This window comes from Octopus bimaculoides, chromosome 15 (genome assembly GCF_046866305.1).
Source record: "Octopus bimaculoides isolate indiv1 chromosome 15, ASM4686630v1, whole genome shotgun sequence".
In the NCBI taxonomy this organism is placed as follows: Eukaryota; Metazoa; Mollusca; class Cephalopoda; order Octopoda; family Octopodidae; genus Octopus; species Octopus bimaculoides.
The window spans coordinates 38597571-38615318 of NC_142942.1; the positions used below are offsets into that span (position 1 = coordinate 38597571).

General features: G+C 35.7%; 1 pseudogene across 1 annotated transcript in view; it reads left to right on the plus strand.

Annotated features, from left to right (window-relative positions):
• The first annotated feature begins 9846 nt into the window (after positions 1–9846).
• Positions 9847–17748, plus strand: part of LOC106875777 (chemotactile receptor for terpenes 1 pseudogene) — a 69885-nt pseudogene continuing 61983 nt past the window's right edge. The window contains exon 1 of the transcript XR_016244457.1: positions 9847–10142. The product of XR_016244457.1 is annotated as a chemotactile receptor for terpenes 1 pseudogene (transcript). The remainder of the gene's footprint in view (positions 10143–17748) is intronic.

Genomic DNA, 17748 nt, shown 5'->3' on the forward strand with positions numbered 1-17748 from the left:
AATTTATTCGCAGGCTGCCCGTTCACTCATGCGCGCGAGCATCCGCACATAACCATTCAACATCGCACGAATGGAGGCATACGCAAAATGAATAGATACTCAAACACATACTCTCATATGTATGCCCAAACATACGCGCAGGTTGTTCTGAGATCCATATGATAGATGCATTCCAGATGCTATTTCATTTATTTACATCTTGTTTCCATGCATATGCATTACGATGCATTATAGCACCTTCTAACTTCTTTCCAAACGCAGTCGTATGGCGACATAAACGTAGGAAAGGATAGTTGATTCATATCAAACGCGATAGTTGATTCATATCAAACTCAAAAGGCAAAAAAAGGTATTTTAATTAACGATGTACAATGTCTCCGAATCTACATAAAAAAAAAAATTAATAGAAGAAACATTATATATTTTTGCTTCTGTTTCTTAGCAACACCACCAATATATTTTAGTATCTTTCTAGGAATTATTAATAATGTCATGGAATTTACTCCCTTATCCATGGACCGACCAACTGGTACAAATTATTGTGAAGTATTACTATATATGAATACATTAATGTACAGTTAAAAGATAAATTAGGATAGATGAAGAAATTGATAGACTGAACTCAACTAAATGATTAATCCCTCAATTGACAAGTCGTTCGAGAATTCTGAGCATTACTAAGAATATTTAATATTACCATTCCAATATGCAAAGCGAAAATACTTCATCAATAGTTTTGTATAAAATTACGAATAATTTTTGTTACATCTTCTGTCCCAGAAGTATTGAAGAATATTGTAAAAATAGAAGACATAATTAAAATATTTTTAACCATTTTCATTGATTTGGGAATTATTAAAAAACATGTCCGTTCTCTTAAAAATTCTTTAAGAAACGGGTTTATTTGAATAATAGTTGGCATGAATAAACTTTTATTCCAACAATAACTACCAGATCGTTTTATTTCAATGTTTACCTAGCATGTCTTAATGATCATCGTTAACGGAAGTGTGAACACTTTCGTGAAATTTTTCTGTTGAGATTAATTACTACATTGCAATTTCTTAACAAAGACATGCATCTACATAGAAATAATTTACAATCACTATAATAGTTTCTCAATTAAATGATCGACTGTACAATAGTATCTCATGAATTCCCAAATTAAACCTGGGATCATCAAACCAATCATTAGAATAATGCTTTGTATGACTAAAGAAAAGTGCAGTTACATTCTTTTGTTTGTGTAATGATGTATGTTCATGCAACCATCCAACAGTATATGTAAGAATATTCTACATTGAAGAATAATACATGTTGCTTATCATAAAGTAGAAATTCTTACAACGAACCATTTCTTAAGCTCTACATTTTATCTGATCCTATATATTAGTTATGATTGAATTTTATTCAGTGCAGCCTAATCTTTACTGAATCTATGAAACAGAATATGTGAAGTCATTTCTGTACACCACACTTCTCTCGTTTCCTCTTCAACATATCAAACAGCAAACATAGTGAGGGCCAAAGTTCCGAAGTAGAAAAGCGCAGTTGGTGCACCGCTTGAAGCCACCAGATAAATACCTCCAAGATTACAATGTGCAATTTGTTTAGTGACGTTCATTCAACCCGGTATGATAGAGAGAGAAAGAGACAGAGAGAGGGGGAAGAGAGAGACAACAGATAGAGAACAACGAATCCTTAGTAAATTTATATCTACAGATTTTGCATTTCATATATAATAACTGGTCATAAAAGGGTTTATTATTGTAACCGAAAGGTCGTCTGGCCTTACCACAAAATTTATCTCAGTTGACCAAACTCTTAACTTTGATATAGCTGAGTCCGTCTCACAGAAAATAAATACATTATGAGAAAACTACAACATTCAAACTTTATGTGTACTGCAATAATAGAGACATCGTTTTATTATGTCATAGAGTGGAGGTCGAAACCACGTGAGTTGAGATAGCTATATCAATTATAGTCTATTTGAAAAAAAAGTCTTTTGTGTTGATTTCCCTAGATGATGCTGCAAGATTCATAATACAAGGCTTATATGAAATAAAATCCATTGCATTGGATACACGCATAATCACAATTACGCACATAAAACATTCATCCACCAATATATTCTATATTTGTTTTTGTTTGCAAAAGACATTATACACATCATTAAAATTCTGAACAAATTAAGTTTTCTTTATTAGTTTGCAATATGACAATAAATATTTTAAAATGAAATTTCCAAACTTCATACCTGCGTACATTTAGTTCAATTTAATATTCATTTTCAAGCAAAAATATCGAGACTAATATTTGAAAGCAAGCAGTCCAATGAAAACACATTCCATTCGTTTATCTGATGTCAGTATAAACAATGTATTTTCTGAAAATTGAATGTGTCCTAAGGTCTAAACATCATAGCAACTTTAGTATAATATCAAATGCATTTGTTCATTTGTTTTTGTTTTTTTTTTGTATTTTTGAAATATATATTGAAATGAAAAACAAGCCATTACGTTCTATCAATTCGATTGTATATGTCAAAGTATTGTCTTTAAAATTTTTCCAACCAGTCAATTAAGTCTGAGATTTAGTCTCTTAAAAAATCCAGATGCATAGTGACATAACGTTATATATTGTGATCTACTTTTATACAAATATGCAAGAGAAGTAATGGGGAATATTTTGTATTAAAGTTCACAATATATCGAACTCGTGGTATCTTTACATTTATTATTCATTTATACGTATCGATAAATACATTTTGCTCTCAGTATAAATATATTACATTCTATAGAAGCATACATACATTTACATTATTTAGATTATTTATATTTGACGGATATTTGTCCGCATCAAACAAGATGAGGACAAATATCCGTCAAATGTAAATATTGTAAATAATGTACATAATTCCTCATCTCTTAAATATAGGACTGGATACTTACATTGCTCAATTTTATGAACCGACCACCTTTAACACTGATTGATGCCCAGATCAACGATGTTGGGCACATTTCTGCAGTATACAATGTGCACATCCAGCGACCATGCTCATGATACATCTGTGTTTTAGTTGTCTAATTGTTGCCATGCTGGGGTATCAATTTGCAATGAGGTATTCGAAACTCAGTATTTATGCTTATTTATTTAAGTCTGGTACACATTATATTAGATAATTTAACAAGCCGCTACATTACAGAGAGGTAAGCAAACAGAACAGGTTGTCAAATATTAGTGGGGGAGGCGACAAAGTGAAAAAACATACACACGCACATACATACAAGACAGGTTTCCAAACAATATCATTCTACCAAATTCACTCACAAAGCCTTGATAGAACCGAGGCTATAGTGAAACATACTGAAGAAGATTCTGTATATTGGTACTGAATTCCAAACTACGTGGTTACAAGTTAAGCTTTTTGGTGGCAAAGCTACGCCTGTGTCTATAAATATCTACAAACACTTAGCTACATCATGTATATGGATAAATTAGTGTTGTACATATAGAAACAATCGAACATACACACGCATAATCGATGGTCTTACATTGACTGAGTGCTGTGTGCACGTTAACAATAGTAGTACGTAACTTCTGAAGAAATGACGTGGAACAATATGATGCGCAGAGCGAGTATACTTCTGTATGTGTATGTTTATGCGCGCTTGTTTTCCCGCAGCATGTGCATAGTCTGTGTGTAGTTTTGTGTGTGTGCATGCGTATACGTGTGTGTATGTGTGTAAGTGCGTGCGTGTGTGCACGTGGTTAGATATGTATACGTAAATGTGTGCAGATGCATGTGCCGAAAAAAATGCCAGTGACGTGGTAGTAAAAAATATTTAAGAACATAATACCCCAAACAAACGTTTGTCTAAGAGGAAGAATTTTGAAGCCAATGCCATAAATCTGTCATATCCATTGACCTAGGGTCTCGGTTCCCTTTCTTATATATTTCACCAGACTGCTGATACTTTAGATGCTATAATTGCATGTATGTATATATGTGTTTGAAATAAATTTCAGATATTCTGAGACACTCGTATTAAGTGCAGGAGCTACTTGGAGGTTTTGCAAGCTCTTCTAAACCCATTACAATACAGGAAACCCTTCCATATCATCAGCTAACGTCTCAGGGTCACAAGTGTTTCGCTCGTTAGCCTGAACGCATCACCTGAGTGGGGTAGCGATGAGTGAGCTAGTCTTCAGCTATAGAAGGGTTCCACTTGCAGTTTTGCAATAGTCGGCTGGGTTACAAACTTATCTTCTGCAGTAAATAGTGCACGGATCCGGCTGGAAGGCCGCGAAATCTGACTTCAATAGGAACTGAGGTTGTATATCGGCCCTTGACAAGGGCCTTGTTGTCTAAGAACTGATATTTGGATTTTTTGTTAGGAAATATGGGGTTTGTGCTTTCAGGGTACGGTGAGTTTTACACAATGATTGTTTTTGTATTCTTGGATAGCAAGAACATGTTTGCACAAAGTTATGTTACCACTACCTCCATTTGAGAAGAAAAGTCTGCCCCACAGATCATCTTGCATCTCCTAGACTTAGATTGAACGCAAAATAGAAAATGCACTTTGGAGAAGCTGGTGAAGCTCGCTTGGGTACTCTTTGACATGATGCAGCCATGTAACAGCTATACTTATTTGTCACATAGATGCCACATGGGCAGCACATCAGCATGAGAGAAAGATTGAACGACACATATTTTGATCGTTTTGTAACCATCATTTAGAAATATTTTACACTAAAAAAGGTTTATGTTTGGCAACTCAGCCGTCGAGCACTTGGACGTCTGATCACTGTGAATGCTTCTTTTATTTAATCACAGATGAAATGTGTATGGAATACTTGCAGATGTGTGAACGTAAATACTTCACATGAATATCTTTTATGGAAATCTACTTTGCGTGACATTATTTATTAATTCTAGATTGACAGACGTTTACGTTTATTGTTGAAAATGCACTTAAATTTCAAGACAATGCAATTGTTTAAAACAAATTTATTTACATATATATATACCAAACTAGTTTCGACAATATTTTTTGTTTATCAATGGTAAAAAATTGCAATTTTCAATTAGAAAAGCATCGTTCAAAGTTTCAATGATGACAAATCAAAAAGTTCATAAGAGACAAATTTAGAATTACGAATTAGGAGATGTTCAGAAATTTCAATGTTGACAAGCTTAAATGTTCATAACATTCAATAATATTAAAACTGTGCATCAATTTGTTTCAATATACAAAGCTTATTAGTGTTAGTAATAATCGACAAGAAATGAGCATTATCAAATTTTCAGTTATACTTAGTTAAGAGCGGAAAGCATACTCATTAAAAATATAAATTGCAGCTGAATATCCTTAGAAAGAAGAAAAACACCGAAGAAAAAAGAAAAAAAAAACACTCAATTTCTCCAGAAAAAAAAAACAAACAATCAGGAACAACAAACAATTCAAAAAAATTTAGTAACAATATTTCAACAGGGCTTCGAAATTGCAACTCCATATCACCATAGAAACAACAGTTGGTCTATCTCTAGACCAATGGAATTTTTACAAACAACAGTTGGTAACGTGACCTAACTCTAGGAAACCGAATTTCAGCAAATACGACAACGTGACCCTTTAGGGGAATCAACCAACCGGAATGACTGATGATCGTTCCCCACAGGGAAGCCAACCAAGTAGAAAGACACTCTTGACCACTGGAAAAACAAGACGTCATCAGTACTTTAACGATGGAAAAATCAGATCCGCTTGCGGAAAAAAATTATAAATACACACGTTGGTGGAATAATATCGTCAGTCTTCAAGTTTGAATTTTACAACTGGAGAAAAGGAAAAGAAAGAAAAAGGAGGTGAAAACGAAAAGGAAAATAAAGGAAAAGACCAAAGTAGAATATTCAATGAAATTTGTGTAAATTTGACGAAATTCTCCTGTCATTTTATTCATTCCTCCAAGGCGTGATGTTAATAACACGAAAACATATTTCTACTCATGCATTTTGAGTATTGAAATTGTATCAGATTCAGAATATTTTCTGAGAATATGCACTTTCATGTGTTTTCCATTATTGCAGCCGTTTGATGTAAAATGTTCAGCAAGTTAATGTGTCTGACTTCATATCTGTGCCTATTAAATCTTTAGTCTAATTGCTCTTTTTTACAAGCAACATAAATCAAGTTGTCTCGCGCATTCTGCCTCGTACACCAAATGAGAATCTTTACATGTCCCATCTTCTGTATAAATCATAACATTTTTGTTATGATTCGTGAGCGAATTCATTTGACTCGTGTTATTGCCCATTGAGCAGAGCTTACCTCTCTTGCGGCTGTTCTTCAAGGTACAGCGTGCAGATACTCCAATATTAGTTTCCTTGGAGTCAGAAGTATAGCTTAATACATATCGTTTAGTTCCGTCTAAAGACTATAATAGGCCTCTGAGGAAATATTAATTTGAAACGAGGATATTTTTCCGCAACATGCCGGTAACTTCCAAGCAACACTTGAAATGCTAGCAAAATTTCGGTGCCTGTTAATCACTAATGTAATTTTGTCACATATTGTACTGCGTTTGCTAACATTTTGTGTGAAGGTATAACTTTCTTTGCTAATCTTAGCTGTGTCGTTTTCTATTTTCTTTAATCATAATTCACTGTAACCGCGTGTGACGTAATGGTGTACAAAAGCATTTGCATGTTTTATAGTAATCCCCTATGTCCGTACAAATCCGTTTCATCCTAAAAAATTGAGTTTCCGAATTTGAAAGAATTACATGATGTGGATGATTGGAGCGACGGTGGATGTAAATGTGACATGACATGTACTTGCAAAATAACTGTCACTATTCTGCCTATAGAAATCTTAACTTTTTTGTCCAAAAATTCAACGCTACTTTTTGAAAAAGTAGACGTAAATGTAATGTTGGACTTAAGGCCATACTTTTTAGCAAAGCAGTCACAGAAATGCAAGAAGTCAATTAAACTATTCTGTGACCCTTCTCAAGCTAAAAAAAGAAAAAAAACAGGCATTATTGAACCAGAACAATTTAGAGATTCCCAGTGTTATTTCATGACCATATAGGGATTTGAATGTCTTCAGTAACTGTGTCTCGAATAATTCGTCATGAAGACATTAGCAAAATTAACTACTATAGCGGGTACACATGGCGCGACCCCTCGTCTGGTGGCAAAGTTTTTGTCCAAACATCATTGTGTTACTTTGTAACACAAACCTTAATAAAATTTGATGGAGTACCTTTGTTTGACCGTTTTTTCAATGCACCCCTTCATTGTAGTCAATATTGGGATATAAGGAAGAAACAGTGATTAAAAAAGTTGCTGATTTTAGACACCAATCAAAATTATCCCGAATATATAAGAACTTGATCTTTTCGGGACAGGGAGTAGAAAGCCATTCAGCCACTCCAAAATTTCGGCTGTAAACCATTCATATCCGATGCAGATTGGGCGCATTGGAGGAAATCTTTCGATGCGTGGTACTGCATTATTATTATTATTATTATTATTATTATTATTATTATTATTATTATTATTATTATTATTATTATTGTTCAGTAGTTTTATTTTTATAACGTGCTTTCACTTCACTACCGAGCGGAGCTCTGTGCGCCTTGGGTATGTGCTGTGGTTTGCTGTGGTGCGCTTATGTTTACTGTATTGAAAGTGTTTTGCGTAGAATTATTATTATTATTATTATTATTATTATTATTATTATTATTATTATTATTATTATTATTATTGAGCGAGAGAGCAGTGAATGCCATCAAAGTGACACTGGGGTATCACTACTATTCCGTAGTTTTATCTTTATCACGTGCTTTAACTGCACTACCGTGTAAATTGGGTATGTGTAAATTGGGTATGGGTAAATTGGATATGTGCTGTGGTTTGTTGAGGTACTCTTATTATCACTTTATTGCAATCACTTTACGTCGGATGTGCGCGGTGTCTAGTAGTGCTATTTTCTGTATGTTATATATACTTGTAAGTGCTGGTATTTTTGTTATATATTTGTCTGAATGTCTTTTTTTATCATACCTAATGCGAGTACTATAATAGGAATTGTTTCTGTTTTTAAGCTCCTCGTTCCAGTTAACACTATTTCCAGACTTTTGTCATCTATCGGTATTGATACATCCATTAGAAAGCATTTTGTTTGATTTGCTGTCTCTGACAACTATATCTAGTCTATTAGCCTTGATTTCTCTATCTTTGTGTATTGGCATATCCCAGAGTAAGATTGCTTTCTCAATTTCTGTGACCTTTTCCGAGGTGTTCTTATACCATCCTTTTCAGGATGCTGATTGCAGATCTCCTACAACGTTCGTCAATATCGACATTTTTTCTGCCATATTAGAAATCTCTGAACTGCTTGTACATTTGTGTGCGAATCATACACCCCTTTCCATACACTTTCTGAAAATTTGCGTGGGTGCCTAAGCAGGTATCTCCATGACAACATAGGACTACTTCAAGTGCCTGGAGGAGGTAGTGCTGCCTTGCGCAAAGAAGGTGACTGCTGGAAGACCCTATGTCGAGCAAGATGACGCCGCACCATGCCACACATGCCGTTGAACACAGTCATGGCTGTCAGGCAATTTCTACGACCACATTACCCCTAACACCTGACCACCCCAGACTGCAGCCCCCCCTGATTAGTATGTGCAGGGTGCAGTTAAGCGAGAGACCAACAAAACTCCTTGTAACACCAAAGATGAACTGAAGGCAAGGATTATGGCAGTATTCAACAACTTAAACAAAGAGACCATCCAGAAGAGTTGAGGAACTTTCCAAAGTCGTCTGGCGGCCGAGGTTGAAGCCAACGGCGCTTTTATTAAATAGATTTTCTCTTTAGTATTTCAAAGTATTTTAATGTAATTTTGGTAAATATATCTGTTAAAATGAGGTGTCAGTGTTACTGTCATTTATGCGTAATTTTGACGACAAATTATTCACTACATCCTGTATATAAGTTGTGTGAGCATAATTTTCTCTCTCTCTCTCTCTCTCTCTCTCTCTCTCTCTCTCTCTCTCTCTCTCTCTCTCTCTCTCTCTCTCTCTCTCTCTCTCTCTCTATATATATATATATATATATATATATATATATGTATATATATATGTATGTATGTATATATGTGTGTGTTCGTGTGTGTGTGTACATATGAAATTATAACTATATAAACATTTTTGTATTGTTATGATTAAGATACAATTTTCAGTAAAGATATATTGCTAAGCTCTACATGAATTGGTTCAATACGCTTAATGCTTTTATGCTTAGGTTTAAGCATTCTGTATGTCAATATAACGTGTGTTTTATTGATCTGGTAAATTGTTTCATATGATTAGAAATACTAGAGTTATTAGAACAATCAAATTGCATGTTTGCTTGAGAAACAAAAATTGAAACAGTTTCTTTCATACATATGCAAAAATATATTTATTTCCGATGAGAATATACACACACACACACACACACACACACACACACAAACATATGTATATATATATATATATATATATATATATATATATATATATATATATATATATATATACCCATTTAACCTAATGTGTTTTTCTATTCAATAACTTCTCATGGGTTTTCTGATGTCCCTGTAGGAAAAAGCATATAATTCCTCAAGCATTTGCACATATTTATTCTCATACACATGCACACACATATATAAATATATATATATATATGTGTGTGTATGAGTGCGTGTGTTTATCTGTATGTGTGTGTGTGTGTGTGTGTGTGTGTGGTACCTCAGTCGTATATATAAGGTCCACATTCTGAAATTATTATCATAGTATGATAAATGAGAGACTAGAAATCATATTTAATTATAAAAGGCAGTCTGTACGTTTCTGTCCTTTTTGTCGACCTTAACACATTTGACACTAGATATTTTTAAGAATGCAATATAGCTGATGTTCTGAAATTTCTCTGTCATCACAACGTTACAAAACCTGCACTGAATTTGACTGGCAAAATCTTCCATGGTTTAACAAATTGAAAGTGCGCAAGAAATTATTCACAATGGGAAATGACTGTGGTGTTCGTGTATGAAAGACTGTCGCAGATAATCCATTGTAGGAGGTAATGTATTTATTTAATTCATCATATTCGAAAAAGAAATGGTGGCAGATAAACATCATTTAAAATTGCACGGAATAAATGCAAATGCGCCCGCACACACAAACACAAACGCACACAGACACGTACAAACGTGCGTGCACACACACGCACACACACCCACACACACACACGCACGGGCACACGCAATAAACACAAACACACACACTTACGCCTAAAAGATCTGGGTTTAATTTTTGACAACAACAATACGTGAAATACCAGGAAACATTTATTATGCCATTTATTATGCGCTGGTCTGATATACAAGGTGGCAATAAAGTAACAATACAATTACTTATAATAAAAGAAGCTAAGCAGAATCAGAAGAAAAAAAAGCAAAGCAATACATACGACACAGAAACAGGTTTCATGACTGTAGTTTATAAATCATCAAAGTTGGTTTATAATTGTAGCTTATCGGAAGTTAATCTGACAAATGAGAGTGACCAAAGATATGACGAAGCACGAGTCAAGCTATCTAGAAGTGTACCAGACAGAATTGAACTTACTGGGATTCAGAGAATCCTCATCTAAACATCCAAAGTCAATTGAACCAACCAGGAGTAATTGTTCGGGCTGGCGTATCAAGTTCTGGAATCATCGGTCCTACTTTCTTTGATGAAACAGTCACTGTAACTAACTACTTAGAAACATTACAAACCGCTGTAGTCCCTGTTTTACAACAAAAGAATGAGTTCCATGACCTTTACTTTCATTAGGACGGGTCACCACCACATTTCGCCCTCAAAGTAAGAAATTATCTTGATGTAATATTTCCAGAAAACGGCTAGGATGACGTGGCAGGCCTTGAGTGGCCTCCTCACACACCAGATTTGACCCCAACGAATATCGCTATATGGGGAATTATCAAAGATTCCGTTTTCGCAAAGAAACCGAGAAATATCGATGACCTCAATAAATTTATTCGAGATGCATTAGCAGATTTACGCCGTCAGAACCATTTGTGTCGTGACATTTGTCGAAGCGTTCTCTCACGTTGTAAGGAATGCACTAGAGCAGGTGGCTTGCAGCTCGACCAGTATCGGTAATTAATTTATTATTGTTTCCCATACCATTTTATTGTTATTAACCAGAATTAACCAGAGCTATTTCCATAATAAATTACTGGACTCTTTGTTATTTGTTATTGTAAGTAACTGTATAGTGACCGTCTTGCCACACTGTATATTGGGAAAATAGATCCAGTTTTTAGAAAGAAATGTTTAAATATTTATTTCGATATGTTAGCATCCTACAATTGATCGATGTTTTATAATAGTTATTAAAAATATATTATTGTGTGAGTGTAGTTATGTGCATGATTGTGTGCGAGAGCAGAATGTCTATGTATATGCATGTGAGTTTTTATGTAGGTCTTTATACCGGTTGTAGCGTATGATATGTTCCTTAGGCAGCATTAATTAGTAGTTCTGCGATTAAATATGGTAGATAAGAATTAGATATAATTACAATTAGAATATGATCGTTTGATTGTGTAATAGCGAGCTACAGTTAAATGTGTACACTTACACACACGCGCACTCATACACACACACACACACATACACTCACACACACACACACACACACACGCACACACACATATGTACGTAGGTATACGTATTGTATATTATATATATATATGTATGTGTTTAAACAAACAGAGAAAACACAAATACAGCGCATGAATTAAGCATGAGATTATGAATCTATTCCTTGTTCATCTATAATAATAAATAAATCTACATAACCTTATCAGTTCTATATTAAATGAAGTTAGTATCATAAGGTTATATATATATATATATATATATAACCTTATATATATAACCTTATATATATATATATATATATATATATATATATATATATATATATATATATATATATATATATATATATATATTTATATATTTATATTTATATATTTATATATTTGATCCTTTATATTGAACACTCAATATTTCATCTACATTCAATACTTTCTTTCATGGTGCCATCTATTTTTATTTCATTTTATTTTATATTGTATATTGTATATCATATTATATATTGTATATTCCATATTCCATACCCCACATTAGTTCTGCAGGAATATAAATTAAACATAAAAAACAGACAGTGTTGGAACTCTTTTAAGCAAAATAATATATTCCTCTATACACAATCATACAAAAAACCCCACCTTTTTTGTATTTATTTTTACTCGCATATATATATATATATATATATATATATATATATATATAACCTTATATATATATATATATATATATATATATATATATATATATATATATATATATATATATATACACAATATATATATATGTATATATATATATATTATTTATTTATATATATATATATATATATATATATATATATATATATATATATATACATACATACATACATTGTATACATCACTAATATGAACAAAGGCACTAATCAGCACTAGTATTGTTTGAAATAAGAGTCAAAGCAACTCAATAAACACAGAAAGCACTATCTTAATGAGCTAAGTCACCGATGATTTTGCATTTTGATGCCTAACGCATCTTCATACTCACTGTTAGCTCCCCACAGTGAATAGAGTTAAATCCATCTCACCTTGTCAGCTTATAAGATCTCCGTTGAAATCATATGCTGATTTCTTAAACGGTAAACATGATAATTATAAGTAATATAGGTGGCTAATTCGCAATTGTATAACCTAAAAGCAGAATATATACACTACTAAAATGAACAAGGCACTAATCAGCATGAGTGTTGCTAGAAATAGGACTCAAATCAATTCAATAACCAAAAAAAGCAATTTCTTAATGAGCTGACGCACACACACACACACCCACATACTCACACACACACACACACACACACACACATACAAATCCACGCACAAAATACATACATACGTATATTCATACATTTCTCTAAATACATGCACATGCGTACACATATACATGCATGCATATATAACGCTGCATATGTACATGCGACGTTATTTAAAAAAGAAGGTTTGCGTTTTCGAGCTCAGAACAGGGAGAAGTAATAAGGAGGATACAGGAAGCGGTCGACAAAGGCAGCTTCTATATATGGCTGAAACGAAAAGACCCGAAATGCCTCGAAAGCCATAACATGCCAACTAGAAAATAGCGTCGCTCGATGAGGCTGGCTGGTACTTAAACAACGTTGCTGCCTTACAGGTGAGCCGAGGGAATAAAAAAGGAAACTGAATGGACCCAGACCGGAAATGTACAACGAGAAAGGAAGCGGTAAAGGAAAGGTAGAGGAGGAATTCAGTTGTTGCGGAAAGTTGTTACATGGGGCTTAGAATTCACCAAGGGAAAATATGTCAGATGAAAGTGATTCAACAGCGCAGGTTGAAAAACCAGAAAACGCGTAGATAGATCCTCCTGGAAAGAAACCATAGGGAGGGTCATTCGACCGTTAAATCGGAACAGCCAAGAAAAGAAATCGGCGTGAAGAAGCCAAAGTGGCCGAAGGCAAATGATGCTGCCAGCTATAAGAAATTCTACGGCAAAATAGCAAGAATGATCACCAAATTCAAAGGGGATGACGAACAAAAGCTCGAGAGCTTGGCTACCATAATCTAGCGGGAAGAAAAGAAAAGATTTGGACTTGAAACAACAGGGAATGGAGAATTATCGGCAAAAGGCGGACCTTCGAGGAGCGAAAGACGGATTGCAAAGTTAGGAGAAGCGAAAAAAAAAATCTAAAATCCAGATGGAGCGATGCAAAGGAGGGGGAATAAGAAAGGCTAAAACAACTATATGAAGAGATAAAAAAAGAGGAATCGAGGCCAGCTAAAGGAGGAAAGAAGGAAGAATAGAAGAAAGGAGTGAGAAAAGAACTATCGTAGTTTTGTAAACAACCCATATCAATATGCTAAACCTTTCTTTACGGAAAGTAAACGCGGAAGATTAGATTGCACTAAAAAAGAATTCGAACACCAACTTAAAGAAGATTACAGCAACGCTAGTAGTAATAAAGTACTCCCAGAAATGCTCGGGCTGAAGAAATAACTCGAGCCAAGAGTACCATTTGATTCGAGTGACACCGGACGAAACGAAATTGATGAGTTCATTAGAAAATAAGAGCAAAATGTTTACCAAGGAACGATGGAGTTAGCTACAAGCTTCATAAATATTGTCCGAAATTGCGTTTACGACTATTTACGTTTTCTAAGACGAATGTGGAAGAAAGAAGACACAGCAGAGCGATAGTTTATAGCTGAAGGTGTCTATTTACATAAAGAGATGGAGGCAAAAACGCTAGGGCAATTCCGACCCATTTTACTGCTAAATATCGATGGGAAGATCATGTTTGGAATTATTGCTAGGAGAATCAGAAAGTCCGTACAGGAAAACGGATATGTTAATGATGCAATCCAGAAGGCAGGGATCCCTGGAATCCCTCGATGCATGGAACATGCACTTGCCATCTGGGAAGCTACCAAACAGTGCAAAACAACTGAAGAAATACCTGTACATTGTATGACTAGATCTTGCCAATGCATACGGATCTGTTCCACATGCACTAATTCAGGCAGCTATGGACTTGTTTTGCATTCCAAATTTTCAACGAATGCTGGTGTGTTACTACGATAAAGGTAGAATGAGATTTACTGCAGGAAAGGTCAGAACGGAGTGGAAACGGCTAGAAATAGCTATTGCAGCTGGGTGCATGATATCAGTCATGGCATTCGTGAAAGGAGTCCAAAAAGAAGTGAAGTTCAGGATAGGAGGCGAAATGAAAGAACAACCCGTAAAAAATTTCGGCAGAAGGTATAGAGATTTATTGATAAAGACGCAAAACAAAGAAACACACGATGTAATGGAAAAAGGACGAAAGGCAATTCACAATACAACATTACTGGGGAAATTCAAATGCTGAATACTGCAATTTCGACTTTAACCATCGATAATGTGGCCATTGCAAATGTATGAAATAGCCTCGAGTAGGGTAGGAAGCATGGAACTAAGATGCTGTGTGTTTATCAGAAAATGCCTTGCCCTTCCAAAACCACTGAATACATCTGCACTATATAAAAAACCTGTGCTTCAACTACCGATAACATCGAGAAGAAAATAAGGCAGGAAAGGTGAGGATTATAATGATGCTAAGGTATTCAAAAGATCAGAACATCCGAGAAAACACTCCAAAGGTACGAACAGGGAGAATGGAAAGCGGGAGAAGCAGTAAACAGCGCGATCGGAAAGCTAAGGCATGCCGATATGGTCGGAGGGACGCAAGAAGCAAGAACCAGTCTGGTGTTGCACAATTTCAAACCATTTTGCATGAGAAGCGTAAAAGAGATGAAAGAGACAGTGGTGTACGAAGTGAGAATGGAGGAAAAAGAAAGGTGAAATGTACATTTGGTGTAATGTAGTCAACAGGAACAGTACCTGAGATGGGAGGGATATGTGGTCAGTCGCAGAATCTCGTGGAAGGAACTTTGGGCTTGTGAACCAGCAAGAACATCATTCCTGGTCAAGCCTACTTTTGACGTTTTGCCTTCATCGGCCAGTTTAGTCCGTGGAGCATACAAACGACTGATGAATGTAGATGCAGACAGAAGGCGACAGAGAGAGATGTTCCGTCAAACTGCAGGCTAAAACTAAGCAGATATACATGGCGTCGCTATCAAGTCCTCGGTGCCATAAACACAGTACTCAAAGAGAAGACCAACAAGGAAAAGAATATAAAACTAGACCTTCAAAAAAAGTATACGAAACAGACGAAAGATGGAAGGGATACTGGGAGTTGGCCTCAGATTTGGAAAGATTGTTAATATTTCCACTCATAAAAACAACAAAAAGACCAGATTTAATCCTATGGAACACAGAACGAAAAACTGGTATTTTGATAGAGCTGCCAGTGCCTTAGGAAGAGAAGATCGCTAAGGCAGAGCAACGGTAGCAGAAGAGGTATGAGAGATTAATCGAACAGTGCGGAGAACAGGGGTGAACTGTCGAGTATTACCATCTGGCAGTGGTATCTAGAGGCTTCCTTGAAAGGAGAATGGCGACGTTACTTAAAAGAAAGTTTGCATTTTCGAGCTCAGAGCTGGGAAAAGTAATAAGGTGGATACAAGAGGAGGTCGACAATGCCAGCTTCTAAGCATGGCTAAAAGAAAAAGACCTGAAATGGCTCGAAAGCCATAACATGCCGACTGGAAAATAGCGTCGTTCGGCGAGGCTGGCTGGCACTTAAACAACGTTGCTACATGACAGGTGGGCCGAGGGAACCATCTCGTTCATTGGGTGCCTTCATCTCCAGTAGTTCGAAGGCTTGTACTACAAGACGGTTAGTCGGGTCTGTCTGCTGGTGGTGAAACGAACACGACTTTGTTAGAAGGTAGGTCTAAAGAGAGCGCGGGCCAAAACTACGGGCCCTTCTCCAATGGTCAGTTGAAGCTTAGACTATATCATGTGACAGTTAGCTGGCGATGGCTGCGGGAGCCCACCGGCGAGTATTTAAAGGGAAATTTGGCAGGTTGGTCATTCGCTCGCTGACATTCATTGACGCTGCATCGAAGAACGAAAGAACAAAAGGCCAAAGAAAAAAGAAAAAAGAAACGCACTCAGCACCAGAGCTGAAGACACCTCCACTTATGTATGTATGTATGTATTTCATCTCTGCTCAGAACCGGTACTCGATACCAAAATTTTTGAACGCCTCCTTCTATCCCTCTTCTTTGTGCCTCTGTATACTCTATGTAAGTATTCGCCCATCTAACGTTATAGCCATCTTACAGCACTAACCATATGAAATGTTTTAACTAAGGACGGTTTACGCATAGCTGCTTTTCTAATTATCTATTACACACACCACAAACGTATGATTTTTAAGTATCACTATTTGTTTTGACTTCCTTAATACTACCCACACACGCACACACACACTCACACACACACTCACACACACAGACACACTCACTAACACACACAAACACAAATACACACACACACACACACACACACACACACACACGCACACACACACACAGAATCGCAGCATTAAATAAGGTATTTTCGTGTAAAGCAATATTTAATACGTTCGAGTGAATTCGAATGTCAAAAGATCTTCCGGTGCAAAACTAGTCATCCGAGGAAACTGTTCACTTAGTGATGTGTGTGAAGAGACATGTGTGAAAAGTCTGTGAATGATGTTGTCATAGGATACGTGCATTTCTGTGTTCTCTTGCATCATGAAATACGAACGTCAAATTTGTCATTCACAGATCAACAAGTACTGATGCATTTATGTACTCGCACATCATACGGTACTTTTACTTATTCGCGTAAAGTTTGGTCAAGCTACAATTAAAAAGCTGTAACTGCAGGAAGCAACCTTGAGTATAGTTCTAATTTATACACACTCAGGCACACACACACAGGCACACACACACGCACGAACACACACACACACACACACACACACACACACACACACACACACACACACACACACACACACACACACACACACACACACATACATACACAAGAGTAAGCACGTGAATATTAAACAAGGGGGT